The following is a 14,291-nucleotide window of genomic DNA, read 5'->3' on the forward strand; positions in this document are numbered from 1 at the left end:
TCTGTCACCCAAGATGGAGTGCAGTGGAGCAATCTCCAGTCACTGCAACCTCCACCTCCCTCTTGGGCTCAGGTGATCATCCTGCCTCAGCCTCCCAAGTAGCTGGCACTACAGGCGCACACCACCACATCTGGCTAATTTTTGTATTTTTTGTGGAGGCTGGGTTTTGCCATGTTGTCAAGGCTGGTCTCGAATTCCTGGGCTCAAGGGATCTGCTCACCTCAACCTTCCAAAGTACTGAGATTATTGGCATAAGCCACTGTGCCCAGCAATGCAGTTACTTAGATGCTTATTTTATGTTCTTGCATATCCTGCTAAAATATAAACTCATCGAGAGCAAAAGACACATATTAGTGTTTTGTAAGCATCCCCCATTCCTCCAACACCCTCAGAATATGCTTAACAAATATGTTTGGAATTTAATCTGCATTAAAGTGCTGATCTATCAATAAAGAATCCATCCTCATTCTTATCTCCTTGAAGAAAGGAAGGCAAATCTATAGAGCAAAAAATGGATCAAACCAAGAGTCCTCACAAGACCTTGGCTCTTAGAGCTTCTAGAATCAGCTATTGAACAACTATCAACTTAAGTGGATAGCTGACACATAAACAGTTAAGAGAACTGCAGGTATTCAAACATTCCCAATGCAGGTATTTGAATGATGTTGTTAATTGTCCCAAGTGTGCATTTTTAATAGCATATACTCATACATATACAAACGCAATGAATGTACATAGTTTTTATTCCCTCAAACCCAGGGAAACAGATTACTGTGAATCTACTACTCTAATCTCTCACCTGTGGTCACTTGGTGGCCACAAACACCTGTTCTTCTCTGGGTCTCACTGAAAATATCTACAAGTGGTGGAACTGAGATTTACAGCTATCAACCTTGACAGTTTAGTCACCAATAAAAGCAGCTCCTCTATGCCCCACACTCACTCCACCCCAGGCTGAGTCCATCAAAGGTGCTGTGTATTTCATGCAAATTTGCATGATAGCAGCTCTTTGTGGGCCACGCATTGTTTGCCTGAGCAAGGGACAGAAGGTCTATCCTCTTCCTCCCAACAAGCTGATCCTATTTCTCCTAACAACTGGTATGGGGCTGCCCCCTGGAGGTTTAAGAAAGCCTGTTCCCTTCAAGGCAGGCTAGAGGGTCTAACTAGAGGCATTTCAGATGTTGAAACTGGCAGAGATCATCTGACCACCTAATCCACCGAGCTATGTGATCAACCAGGAAACTAACTTACTGCAGTTTTTTAAAACTAGGGAAAGTGGCTTTACATTACCTACTTAAGATCCAGATTGTTCAGGGAGATCATTTCTTGATAGCATTTGTTGAACACCTACTATAGATAAGACCATGACCTTCAAATGTGTATATATGCTATGCCTAGAAAAGCCATTATGTTTGGATATCAGTGATTTTCTCTAGTTGGTAGGATAATAATTGATTTCTGTTTTGTCTGAGAGAATCAATGAAGAAAAAGAAAAGGAAAAGAAAGCACACTATTGGAATCCTAGGAGACAGATTCCAGTTCTTCTCAACTGGTGAGTTTGAAACCAACACAAGCATTAAAGAGAAACGAGAAAAAAAAGGCATTGGCCTGTAACTGGTGCATATAAGATTCTTGTGCTCCCCTATAGAGGGAAAAAATGATTTAAGATTTGTTATCATTTCTAAGCAACGACATACTCTTGAACTCATTTTGAAATAGCTACAATTCTATTTTTTTAAGATGTAAGTTGCTGGACTTTATTGCACATTAACTTAAACTGAAAGTTGTCCAAATGCCTTTGAATAAGAGATTTAAAGATGAGGGCCATACCACTTTCAGAGGGAGACTTTCCTTCTCAGTGGAACTAAGCGGTATTTCCAAAATATCTGGCTGGATCTTAAAAGTCATTCATGACAGGTGATAATTGATTACATATTGAGTTTTGCCAGAAACTCTAATGTCATTGGCATATAGAGACATAGCATTAACACAGTGTGTATGTGCAGAGGACTGGAACACAAATAGAAGGCTTCATAAATTAAATTTAATGTTTCGTAGCTCTTCTTTAACTAAACAAAGTAGGTGTGGAAATTATTTTAAGTTAAAATTTATTTCTGTGCAAAACAAAAATCAGTCTCTAAGTGTATATGGGGAATAAGAAAGTAGAATTTAAGGTCAAGTGTAACACTAATTGAATGTCAAAAGAAAGAAAATATGTTTTAATATTTAAAAGAGTCAAATATTGAAATTTCAAATAATTTCAAACATGTGCTACACATAAAATAATAATAATGATAATTGCGACAATAACAATTACACAGGCACATACCATTCAATAGAAAAATTGTCAGAGGGTGACTTTTGATTGGATAAATTGATCCATGCAATTCACCTGAAACTTAATATCATCATTTCTATTTTATTGAAAGGTCAAATTTCTCCTGTCATTGAGAAAACTTTCTGCTAATATGCCTAAAAAGAGAAGAATTTGGAGATAGATAAGGTAACTCAGTGAGTTAGAGTAAAAGTAAACTCTCGCATTTAAGACCATTGCAATTCATTTACAACATCTTCAATTGCATTCTACCTTTTAGAACAGAAGTGACAAACCAACTGACCATTGGTCAAATTAGGCCCAGACTAGCTTTATGAAGCCTACACAATAAATTTTGTTTTGTTTTGCTGTTGTAATTTTTGTTGTTCCTTTTTAAGACTTTTTCAACAGCCTTACAAAGACTATATAGTTTATCAACTTATCCACAGGCTAACTATTGTCATATCCAGGCAAATTCACATATTTATAATAACTGGTTTCTATGTGCATTTTTGTTTGTTTTTATTTTGTTTTGTTTTGATGTCTGCTCCAGAGCAGTTTATTTCTTAAACTGACAGCCCCAATTCATTTGAGGCTGTGAAACATATTCAGTGGTTCCGGGATCAGCATTGTTTTCCACATACTAGAATAGAGTAGAAATTAGCAGAGCATCACAGGTATAAAGGTAAGCCTTATTTTCAAAAACTGTCACCTCGTGTGTGTGTGTGTGTGTGTGTGCATATGCACATAAGGGAAAGTGCAATTCTTACATTGGCCAATAGTCCACAAAGCCTAGAAAACACCGTTCTAAAGAATCTTAGAGGGATTAAGATATTCCTTAAGATTTTATTCAGATTACGTTTAAAAAAAGAAAAGAAAAGAAAGAAATGCAAATTGAATGCTGGCTCAAGTGAGCTCAGAAAAGTCTTAAAAGAGTTTTTACTGTAAAGTCACTACTATCACAGGATTTAAAATTTTTAAACCATTTACATAGATCCAGATACAGACAAGGAAAATGTTTACCTTTGTAACATATCAGCTCTCACTTAATGATTTATGGTAGCAAAGAAAACACATCTGGAATGTTGGAGAGGAGAAAAAAGTCTTCACATACGTCAAATATTTTAAAGTGGCAAAGTATAGTTGCTCGAGAGTTTGTAATAGTAAAACATTTTATAATAATTTAAAAAACTGATTATACCTTCCACAGATTATACATTCTACAAATTATATTATTCCACAAATATAGCACAGATTATATTCAGTCCACAAACATTTATTTTCTACCACTACATAGGCCAAGAATTTTTCAAACTCTTCTGCCTTCAAGGAGCTTATATTTGTAAAGCTTAGGATACATTCTTAAAATATTTAATTGTCTACAAAATCCTTTAGCCTTTTCTCTTCTCCAATTTAAGTTCTACCCACTTTCTCTTTACCTTCCCTATCGATTCTCTCTTGGTCACCATGGCCGAAAGTGAAGAACTACTTCTCTTACTGCCTGCCTAGGCCAACAATTTAGCAGTTATTGCATGAAACTTTGTGGCACTTCTTCTATTGCTTTAATAAATAGCATTTAAATCTTGTTGATAAGCACAAAAATCCCTAAGTATTTGCAATATTTTCCTTCCCTTCCCTTCTAAGAAGGATTCTTTGTTACACTGCTTGCCTGTTGAGTCCTAATGTGTTGAGCAGAGTAACAAGACGAGATGCAGAACTCAAAAAGGAGACAGAATGCTATATACTAAGCTATATAATAAAAAGCATTACTGTATTCTGATGATAAGAGGAAAAAATCCAAAAAGTAGGGGAAAGGAGTTGCAAAAGAGGGAATGATGATGAATTAATTAGGAAATCCAGTTTGTCTAGAGTTTGGTTGAGATGAGTGAAGGAGTTTTTTTGGAAGTTTTCTGAATATTAGGAAATTTCTCCTTTGCTACCTGTTCAAGAGACCTTCAGGGAAGGCTTTTCATTACATTTCAATACTTTTTACAGTCATATTTGTGGGGTTTTTAGCTACTGCACTGCGGCTCTAAGCACTCCAAATTTACTTGGGTTGTAACTATATTACTTAACACTTTTGAGAACTGTGCTCAGCCTTCCTAGTTAATTTGTGACATTTGAAGAAGGTGTTTTAGACTCTTTTTGCTGGCCCATGACACTCAGCTTGCAGGATTCATACTTTTTTTCCTCTATGGTGAAGGTTCAGTGAATTCGAAGGTAATTCTCAACCTACCCAGAGTTCAGGGTTTTGGCCTTTGACACCTGTAAAATCATCCGGGAAAAGACTGATCATACCTACATATTTGTTGCTTAACTTGTCTATAAGTATTTCAGAAGAAAGAATCTATAAAAGTCAACAAAAATATAATAGTGAAATTACTTACAGCAGCGGCACACTATCATTTCCTACCTTGTAATATGTCAAAGAAAATTCATATATTTAGATTTATTATCAATAAATCTTGTTAGTATTCTGTCCCATTCTCTAAACTCAATCTTGAAGACCAACCTCTTATATAACATCAAACAGAATCATTCTTGGAATAAGGCCAATACTCTGCTCTCTGCATTAAAAAGTGGCATGTCACATGATCCTTCTAACACTGCAGTCCCATGTAATAGTACAAAACATGTCAGTCACCACAAGTAACCTATGAGTTCAGGAACAATAACCTAAGTACGTGCAATGCTATGTGAGAAAATCTCAGAGAGATGCTCTTATCATCATATTTTAGGAAACCATTCTCTAGCAAACAGAACCAAAAACACTTGCTATTTTGTGTCTTAAATCCATCTTCTATTGAAGGACTTTACCAATATAAACATTAACTATATACTTTGTAATCATTTATTGTTATGATAATATTTATTGCTCTTAGGATCTCTTCTTAGATGAATTGACATCTCTAAACAACTAATTCCATTTCTTTAAGTTGTTTATATCGTTCAGCACTAGCCAGTTACCAGGATAATAACGGGCTTTTCTTTGATGTACCTCAATCTGCACATCTGCTTCAACTCCTCCACCAGATGTTCTTATTTATTTATATTCATTGCTTAAATTTTTGAGATAATTCTGCTCTGGGGAAAGACATATTAGTACAATAAACTATATTACACAGGATGTCAAAATAGCTAGTATAATCACCAGAATAATAATAACTATCTCAATCAACCAAAAGTGATATGATTCTAGAATATTCTTAAATGTGTACTTATAATAAATTCCTAATCCTTTTTAAATTCATACATGAGGTGACAATAATATTGAAGTAGCCATTGGCCCAATGCAAACAGCCTTTTAAAATTGTTTCAGCTGCTGTAAATTGTCTAATATAATCAGCCCAATTACATCTACCTGTGACCATTTAGTGCCTATAACTGTATCTGAATCACCTCTAAAATTATTTCCATAGCAAATAATTCCTAATGTTGGTCTATACTGAGCATTTACTATATGTCAGGCACATGATGTACACATTACAAACATTTCATTGAATCCTCTTAACACTCTCTTGGTGCAAGTGCCATTATAACCCCCACTTTACAGATGAGGAAACTGAGGCTCCATGAGGTTACGTATCCAGTAAATGGCAAAGCAGGCATCAGGCCTAGGAACACCTGGTTCTCTCCTAATCTCTGTGTTTCTATTGAACACCACTTCAATATCAAGTGGAATAATTTCATCTATAAACTAGACACAAATTATTAGGTACAACTAATGAGAAAATACATTCCTTGTAACACCTCCATGCATGAAGTCGCTTTGGTTTAATTGGTGAAATTTGAGGTAGAAGGAGGCCAGTTGATGGAGTGCCCATGGACCCTTGTTTCTCAAGCTGGGGCACACACACTTATGGACAAAGTGTATCCTCTTGGAACATACTTTTTCCTCAATGATAGGTAGCTTAAAATAACAATTTTTATTAAAACAAATACAGACATATTATGGAATGAGTCAAAGAATTTCTTGAATTTTTACATTAAAAGTGAGATTTCCAGAAGCTTCCTCTCTTGAGGAGAATTGCCCCAGCTTTCCTAGGAGGTAGGTATTTGCACTCTTCTGCATTCAGGGTATACTGACTGACAGCTGTAGGAGCAGGGGAGCCCTTAAAAAGCTTTAAGTAGGTTCTTCACGGGCATTCCATTCTGGTAAAGACTGACATGAAAGAAACAAGACCAGAGGCAGAGGAAAAGTTAGAAAGTCCGACAAAAGGGCAAAACACAGGTAAAGGACAAAAAGCAACACAGCTCTCTCGCTCTCTCTCTCTCTCACACACACACACACACACAGCCTGCAAAATGAAGATGTAAAAGATTTAAAGGATGCATATGCAAATCTCACCTTGCATCCGCCTTGCCCCCACCACCTACTCTGGCTCTTGCTTCCTCACATTAAGCATGGGCCATGTCAGTGTAGGCTTGGCCTGGTTTGCTTGTTCAGCCTGCAATACAGGTAGAGCCCCTCCAGCAATTATCTCGACCTAACATTTTCACACCCTGGGCATGTTTGCTGTGGTCTTTTGGCTACAGCCAATTATGTTTCTGGACAAGTCGTCAAGAAGTTTGTGATGTCTGCATAATGGTGCTCTCTATAGTCTAATAGGAACACATGTTTGGAGAAAAAGAGTTTCATAGGGGAAAGAAATGTTTTAATTTTTTCTCCGTTTCAGCTGAGGGTTGTTGTTTCAGGATGTGAGTGACTTCCATTGGTGAGAGAGATTTATTACTCACTTCCTGGAGAAGGCAATTTTCTCTCAAGTGTGAACATTTAGACAGGGGCATCCAAAAGAGTCACTAATTTTTGCCTTTGTAACTTAGAAAGAGAAATTTAAATGTGCCCAATTTCCCCCTCTCCTCAGGAATTAGCAGTGATGTGCTCTCCAAAGCCGCAAGGCAGACAGGGCCGCTGTGTTCCTTCCTTGCAGTGAGAGTACAAGGTCACCAGCTGCAGCAAACAGTCTCTGTAACCACAAACTAACACAAATTCTTTAGTGACTCTTGTAAATCCATTGCAGCAAAGACACAATAACATAACTGCTTATACAGAAGAAAGCCTAGGTAGGTCTAGTACTACTTCCCTCCTTATCCTGTCCTCCAGCATATCCCAATGGTGGCTACAAAGCTGTGTTTTTGTATTTTGATGGTTTTACTGAAGAGTGGCAAGGAGATTTCGATAGCCACTAAGCGTTCTTTCTCACTCTATACCTTCCCTCCCTGGGAAGTTTCATCCATAGCCATTGCTTTCTTATCGCTTACAGGCAGATGATTGACAAATCCATCTTCATATCTATATCCATCTCTCTGTGCTGAGCACCAACCCATACACCAGTCTCCTTAGCAGCCATCTCACCTCAGATATTCAGACTCTTCACGTCAAAGCCTGAGCTTATCACCATCCTTCCCAACCCTTTTTATTCTGCTGTGTTCCATGTTTCAGTGATCAGCACCACTATCCTCTCATTTTCTCAATCCAGGAACCCTGAGCATCCTATTCCTCTCTCTCTTAACACCCAACTTGTTCAATTGGTCTTTATCCCAGGCAGCTCCAACTCTTAAACACTTCTAGAGGCCATTTGGTTTGCTTCTCTATCTCACCACTACTCAACTGGTCTTTCTGCCTCCAGCCTCTTTTCCTATCTAACTCCTTATCCCTGTCTCCATACTGCTACCAGAGGAATCTTCTTTTAAAAAGCAGATTTGGTCATACTACCTCCTTTATAAAGAAAATTCCCTGATGGATACCCATTAACCTAAGAAGAAAGTTCAAACACCTTAACATATTTTATAAGACACTTCTGACCTGAGGTCATGTTTACTTCCATCATTCACATCTACAACCTTAACTCTACTTCCAATTCCAGACATTATGAAATTATGTGCAATTTCCTGAAGTTCTGTCTCTTGTCCCCTAAGCCTTTGCACATACAGTTACAGAACAGTTTCTATCCTCCTGCTTGTGGCTAAACTCAAGCACACTTTCAGATTATGACACACTCAAGGCCTGGGAATAAGGTGAGTGCCTGGTTAAATTTTGTACCATGGCCAGGCGCGGTGGCTCACACCTGTAATCCCAGCACTTTGGGAGGCTGCACTAGCCTGGGAGACAGAGCGAGACTCCATCTCAAAAAAAAAAAAAAAAAAAAATTTTGTACCATAAGTGTCTCTCTTGCCACACCCTAGTTCTAGCCCTACATGTGCTTATCATCTTCTTCTTCCTTGATTTCTATTATTTTCTTTCCCATAAATGAGTTAGGCGCCCCTCCTATGTCCTCCATTTGTACCCACTCTTCACTCCTACTGTATGTAATATTTATTCTGCCGTGTTGTAACTGGATTTTTACTTGTTTGTCTTCCTCATAAGACAGTAAGTTCTTTGAAGTCAGGAACCTCATATTAACCATACTTATCACAGTACTTGATATATAGTAGACAATGTGTAGTGCATAAATTAGTAAATGAATATACTTTTAGCCCTTTATGTCTGTATAATGGCATACCTGTACAATCAAAAACAGTTTGACTTGAGAGAAACCCCATAAATCATTAGGTCAAACCCCTCATTTTACAAATGAAGAAACTGAGGTCAAGGAGGTCAGGTCAAGGCTGTTTCTCAGAATTACATATGCTGGAAAGATATATCCTAGTATCTGATTTTTAGCAGATAGCAATTGCCAGTGTAATGAAACATAAGCTATTCACCAATGATATTTAATATTCAAGCCAATGTAATATGTCAATCAAAATTATTTCATAACTCCATATGAAATGAAATAAATCAGGTTTTCTTATCACATCTTTAAGTGCATATATAAGCCTCCCTCACTACACACCCACCATATTTCACAGTTGAAACAACAGGGAAAATGCCACAAAGAATAAGTAAAGGTGCAGCTAGAAAGAAGAATGTTTACTACTTTGTGATACTATGTAGGTAAGAGAGACCTTTCCCCCTACTTTGGGAGATGAGGGTACAGATAACATTGGCTGATCTCTGAGTCACTACTCCTCTTTAAAGTCTAGAGCCATGATTACTCTAAGAGTGTCACTAACAGAAAAAGAGGATGAGGGCTGAGGATGAGTATGCAGTCAAAGCATGGAGTTTCTTATACATAGTACTTATTTTTGTATGTGAAAATATTAATGTAAGTATTATATTAAGGAATTAAATCTTTCATATTTGGAACCCTCAAGCAAAGGCATTAAATATCATTTAATGAGTAATGATTTATTAGGCTTTTAATTTTATATCAAACTCCCAACAAATCAAATTTGAATCTATTCGTTTTGTACTCATGAAGGAGGATAGTGATGACAATGTGGAAAGATACATGGAATTTTTTTTAATATAAAAGAATGTTGGAAAAGAGAAGAATGCTGAATTAAGTGCTTTCTACATTTACATGCCGGTAAGTCACAGCTGATAAACTTCCTTATCAGCTAATTCACTTGAAAATCTAAAAGGCACAGAAGTCTGCTAGATGTCATTGACTAAGGTAAAAGATGCTTTTGGCATCTCTATCCTGGGCAAAGATAACAGCTAGAAAAAAACAAACTCAGAAACATGATCAAAGCCAAATACAATAAACCCAAAGTTGGTATCATATTGAATGGGAAAAAAACTGAAAGCCTTCTCCTAAGGTCTGAAATAAAATAAGAATGCTCACTTTCACCACTTTTGTTTAACATAGTACTAGAAGTACTAGCCAGAGCAATTAGACAAGAGAAAGAAATAAAAAAGCATCCAATTTGGAAATGAAAAAGTAAAATTATCTTTGTTTGCAGATGACATGATCCTATCATATCCTAGAAAAACCTAACAACTCCACCTGAAAACTGTTAAAACTGATAAACTCAGTAAAATTACAAGATGCAAAATACACATACAAAAATCAGTAGCATTTCTTTTTTTTTTTTTTTTGAGACAGAGTCTCGCTCTGTCGCCCAGGCTGGAGTGCAGTGGCACGATCTCAGCTCACTGCAAGCTCTGCCTCCCAGGTTCATGCCATTCTCCTGCCTCAGCCTCCCGAGTAGCTGGGACTGCAGGCACCCGCCACCACACCTGGCTAATTTTTCATATTTTTAGTAGAGATGGGGTTTCACTGTGTTAGCCAGGATAGTCTTGATCTCCTGACCTCGTGATCCACCTGCCTCAGCCTCCCAAAGTGCTGGGATTACAGGCATAAGCCACTGCACCTGGCCAAAAATCAGTAGCATGTCTATATGCCAATATTGAACAATCTAAAAAAGAAACCAAGAAAGTAATGCCATTTACAATACCTACAAATGAAATAAACTACCTAGGAATAAACTTAACCTAAGAAGTCAAAGATCTCTACAATGAAAACTGTAAAACATTGATGAAGGAAATTGAAGAGGACACAAAACAGTGGAATGACTTTCCATGTTCATGGATTGGGAGAATCAATATTGTTAAAATGCCCATACTACCTAAAGCAATCTAGAGATTCAATGCAATCCCTATCAAAATACCTATGACATTTTTTCACAAAAATTGAAAAAAATAATTCCAAAATGTATGTGGAACCACAACAGACCTAGAATACTCAGAACAAAACAGGAGGCATCACATTACCTACATCTAAATTATACTACAAAGCTATAGCCACCAAAACAGCATGATACTGGTATAAAAACAGACACAGACCAATGGAACAGAAGATAAATTTTACAGTGAATTTATCTTCAATGAAGGCCCCAAAAATATACTTTGGGGAAAGGGCAGTCTCTTCAATAAATGGTGCTGGAAAAACTGGACAACCATATGCAGAAGAATGAAACTAGATTCCTATCTCTTACCATATATAAAATATATAAAATAAAAATATATAAAAATAAACTCAAACATATATAAAACATATAAAATAAACTCAAACATATATAAAACATATATAAAACTCAAACATATATAAAAATAAACTCAAAATGGATTAAAGACTTAAATCTAAGACCTGAAACTATGAAACTACTATTAGAAAACATTGGGGAATTACTCCAGGACATTAGTTTGGACAATTATTTCTTGAGTTAAGACCTCAAAAGCACATGCAACCAAAGCAAAAATGGATAAATGGGATCACATCAAGCTTAAAGGCTTCTGCACAACAAAGAAAACAACAAAGTGAAGAGACAACCCACAGAATAAGAGAAAATATTTGCTAACAATTCAACTGGCAAATGACTAATAATAAGGAGCTCAAACAACTTAATTTAAACAGAAAAATAATCTGATTTAAAATGGGTAAAATATCTGAATACATATTTCTCAAAAGAAGACATGCAAATGGCCAACAGGTGCATGGAAAAATGCTCATCACTAGTCATCAGACAAATGCAAATCAAAACTACAATGAGCTATCATCTCACTCCAGCTAAAATGGCTTTTTTTGAACTAAAGTCTTGCTATGTTGCCCAGGTTGGAGTGCAGTGGTGTGATAACAGCTCACTACAGCCAGAAACTACTGAGCTCAAACGATCCTCCCACTTCAGCCTCCTGAATAGCTAGGACTACAGGAGCATGCTACCATGCCCAGCTAATTAAAAGAAAAAAAATAGGAGTAGTGTCTCACTGTATTTCCCAGGCTGAATTCAACTCCTAGCCTCGATAATCCTCCTGCCTCAGCATTCTGAGAATCTGGGAATAAAATGGCTTTTATCCAAAAGACAGGCAATAATAAATATTGGCAAGGAATTAGAGAAAGGAGAACACTTGTACACTATTGGTGGGATTGTAAATTAGTACAGACACTATGCAGAACATCTAAAAATCTAAAAATAGAACTACTATATGATCCAGCAATCCCACTGCTGGGTATAATCCAAAAGAAAGAAAATCAGTACATCAAACAGACATCTGCACTCTCATGTTTATTGAGCACTATTTCAATGGACAATATATGGAATCAACCTAAAGGTCCATCAATGGATGAGTGGATAACGAAAATGGGGTACATATACATAATGGAATATTATTCAGCCATAAAAAAAGAATGAAATCCTGTCATTTGCAACAACATGAATGGAACTAGAGGACATTATGTTAAGTAAACAAGGCACAGAAGGACAGATATTACACATTCTCACTCATATGTGGGAGCTAACAAAAACAATAAATAAACCCTTAGAGAGTAGAACAATGGTTACCAGAGAATGGGAAGGGTAGAGGGGAATAGGGGATACTGTGGGAATGGTAATTGCTATCATCTCACTCCAGCTAAAATGGCCATTAAATAGAAACACAAAAATATAGTTAAATAGAATGAATAAGATCTAGTGTTCTGTAGCACAAATAGGGTGATTATAGTTAACAATAATATGTTGTATGTTTTTTAAAATAACTAAAAGAGTGGAATTGGAATATTCCTAATACAAAGAAATAAATAGTTGTGATGATGGATACCCCAATTACCTTGCTTTGATCATTATACATTATATGCCTATATCAAAATATTACATATACTCCATTAATATATACAATTATTATGTATCAATAATAATTTTTAAAATATAAATTTTAAAAATGAGCTAAAAATTCTGATATTTAGGGTGTTCTGGCAAAGACATTATTTTGACTGCTTATTTCATGATTTGGAGAAAAACATACCTAGTAGGTTATCTCTCTACCAAATTTTTTCCCTGCAGAAATTGTGAAATAATTAAGAAACTTACGGAGTTCTTATTTACTAAGGGTCCTACTGTTTCATTTCCAACTGCCACCTTGACTGTCTCTGTAGAGACTTAAAATCAGTGACGTGCTGTTAACCTTTTTCTTCCTGTGTCATAATTTTGCTGAGGCCTGGCTGTTTGGTTTTTATAAATAATTTTTTAATTTTATTTTTAATTCACAAATAATAATTGTATATATTTAAGGAGTATGATGTGATATTTTGATATGAGTATTTAAGAACTACCATGCCAGGAAAAACAAAAATGCCATGATTTATAACATTAGACAATTTCTTTGGTGTAAATACTTCTACCATGGCCAACGACAAGTTATCAAGGTGATGTCATTAAATGTAGAGTTGGGAAAAAATGTGCACAATCTGGGGGTAACAAGCCAGTACAAGGCAGCTCCATTCACCACACAACTGCCTCAAACCGCAGGGCTGCCAGATCCTAAAGAGAACCCTTAAGTGTAGCTCTCGCCAGAGCAGGTCTTCAGTCTTCCTTGCTTCGAGCCCAATTATCCCTGTATTAGTCATGACTAATCAGTCACGACTAGGTTATGCTGCATAACGAATTAGCCTTGAAATCTTAGTAATTTAAAATAACAAAGGTTTGTGTCTCATTTATGATGAATATCCAGCATAGGTTCATGGGAGAAGGATACTCTGCTTATCAAAGTTGCTCAGGGTTCCAGGCTGGTGGGGACTTTGCCATCTGGAAAGTGCTGGTGTCAGTGAAGGAGAGCCTGGAGATTTGCACATAGGCTTTTCACCAGTTCAGCTTATGTTTCATTGGTCAGAACTAGGCTCATGGCCCCACCTAAGTGCAAGGGATTTGGCAAATGCGAAAGAGCAGATGGAATGTTTGGTGAGTACCACTGTCTCTATTACACCCATGATGATTTCAGCAGGCATCAGAACCTCTTGATAATTCAGGATATAACACATTCAGGGGAACCAGTAGGCTTAAAGGAAATAAAGTACCTGACTGTGAATGCCTCAGGAAAATCAGAAGCTCAGCAAGAATCTTCAAACACTCATTTTTTTACTCTTAATAGATATTAATGTGCTAAACCAATCATTCTTTGACTGGAAAGGAAACTTACAGCTCAACAAAAATCCTAGGAAGGCTTTTCCCTGGTCCACTTTGCCATACTTGCAAGATGATGCAAGTCATCATGAATTTGCTTCTCTAAATAATAAACTAGCAATTTGAGGTTTTTCTGAGTCTAAAGCCCAGAGCTCCTTTGCAGGAGGACAGAATATTCCTGGGAGAAAAACTCCTC

General features: G+C 36.7%; 1 long non-coding RNA gene across 2 annotated transcripts in view; it reads right to left on the reverse strand.

Annotated features, from left to right (window-relative positions):
• Positions 1–6,219: 6,219 nt before the first annotated feature.
• LOC129049486 (uncharacterized) overlaps positions 6,220–14,291 on the reverse strand; it is a 30,047-nt gene continuing 21,975 nt past the window's right edge. For both annotated transcript variants that reach the window (XR_010141678.1, XR_008512606.2), the window contains one exon: positions 6,220–6,476. This is a non-coding gene — a long non-coding RNA (uncharacterized LOC129049486). The remainder of the gene's footprint in view (positions 6,477–14,291) is intronic.

The sequence above is a fragment of the Pongo abelii genome, chromosome 1 (assembly GCF_028885655.2).
Source record: "Pongo abelii isolate AG06213 chromosome 1, NHGRI_mPonAbe1-v2.0_pri, whole genome shotgun sequence".
In the NCBI taxonomy this organism is placed as follows: domain Eukaryota; kingdom Metazoa; phylum Chordata; class Mammalia; order Primates; family Hominidae; genus Pongo; species Pongo abelii.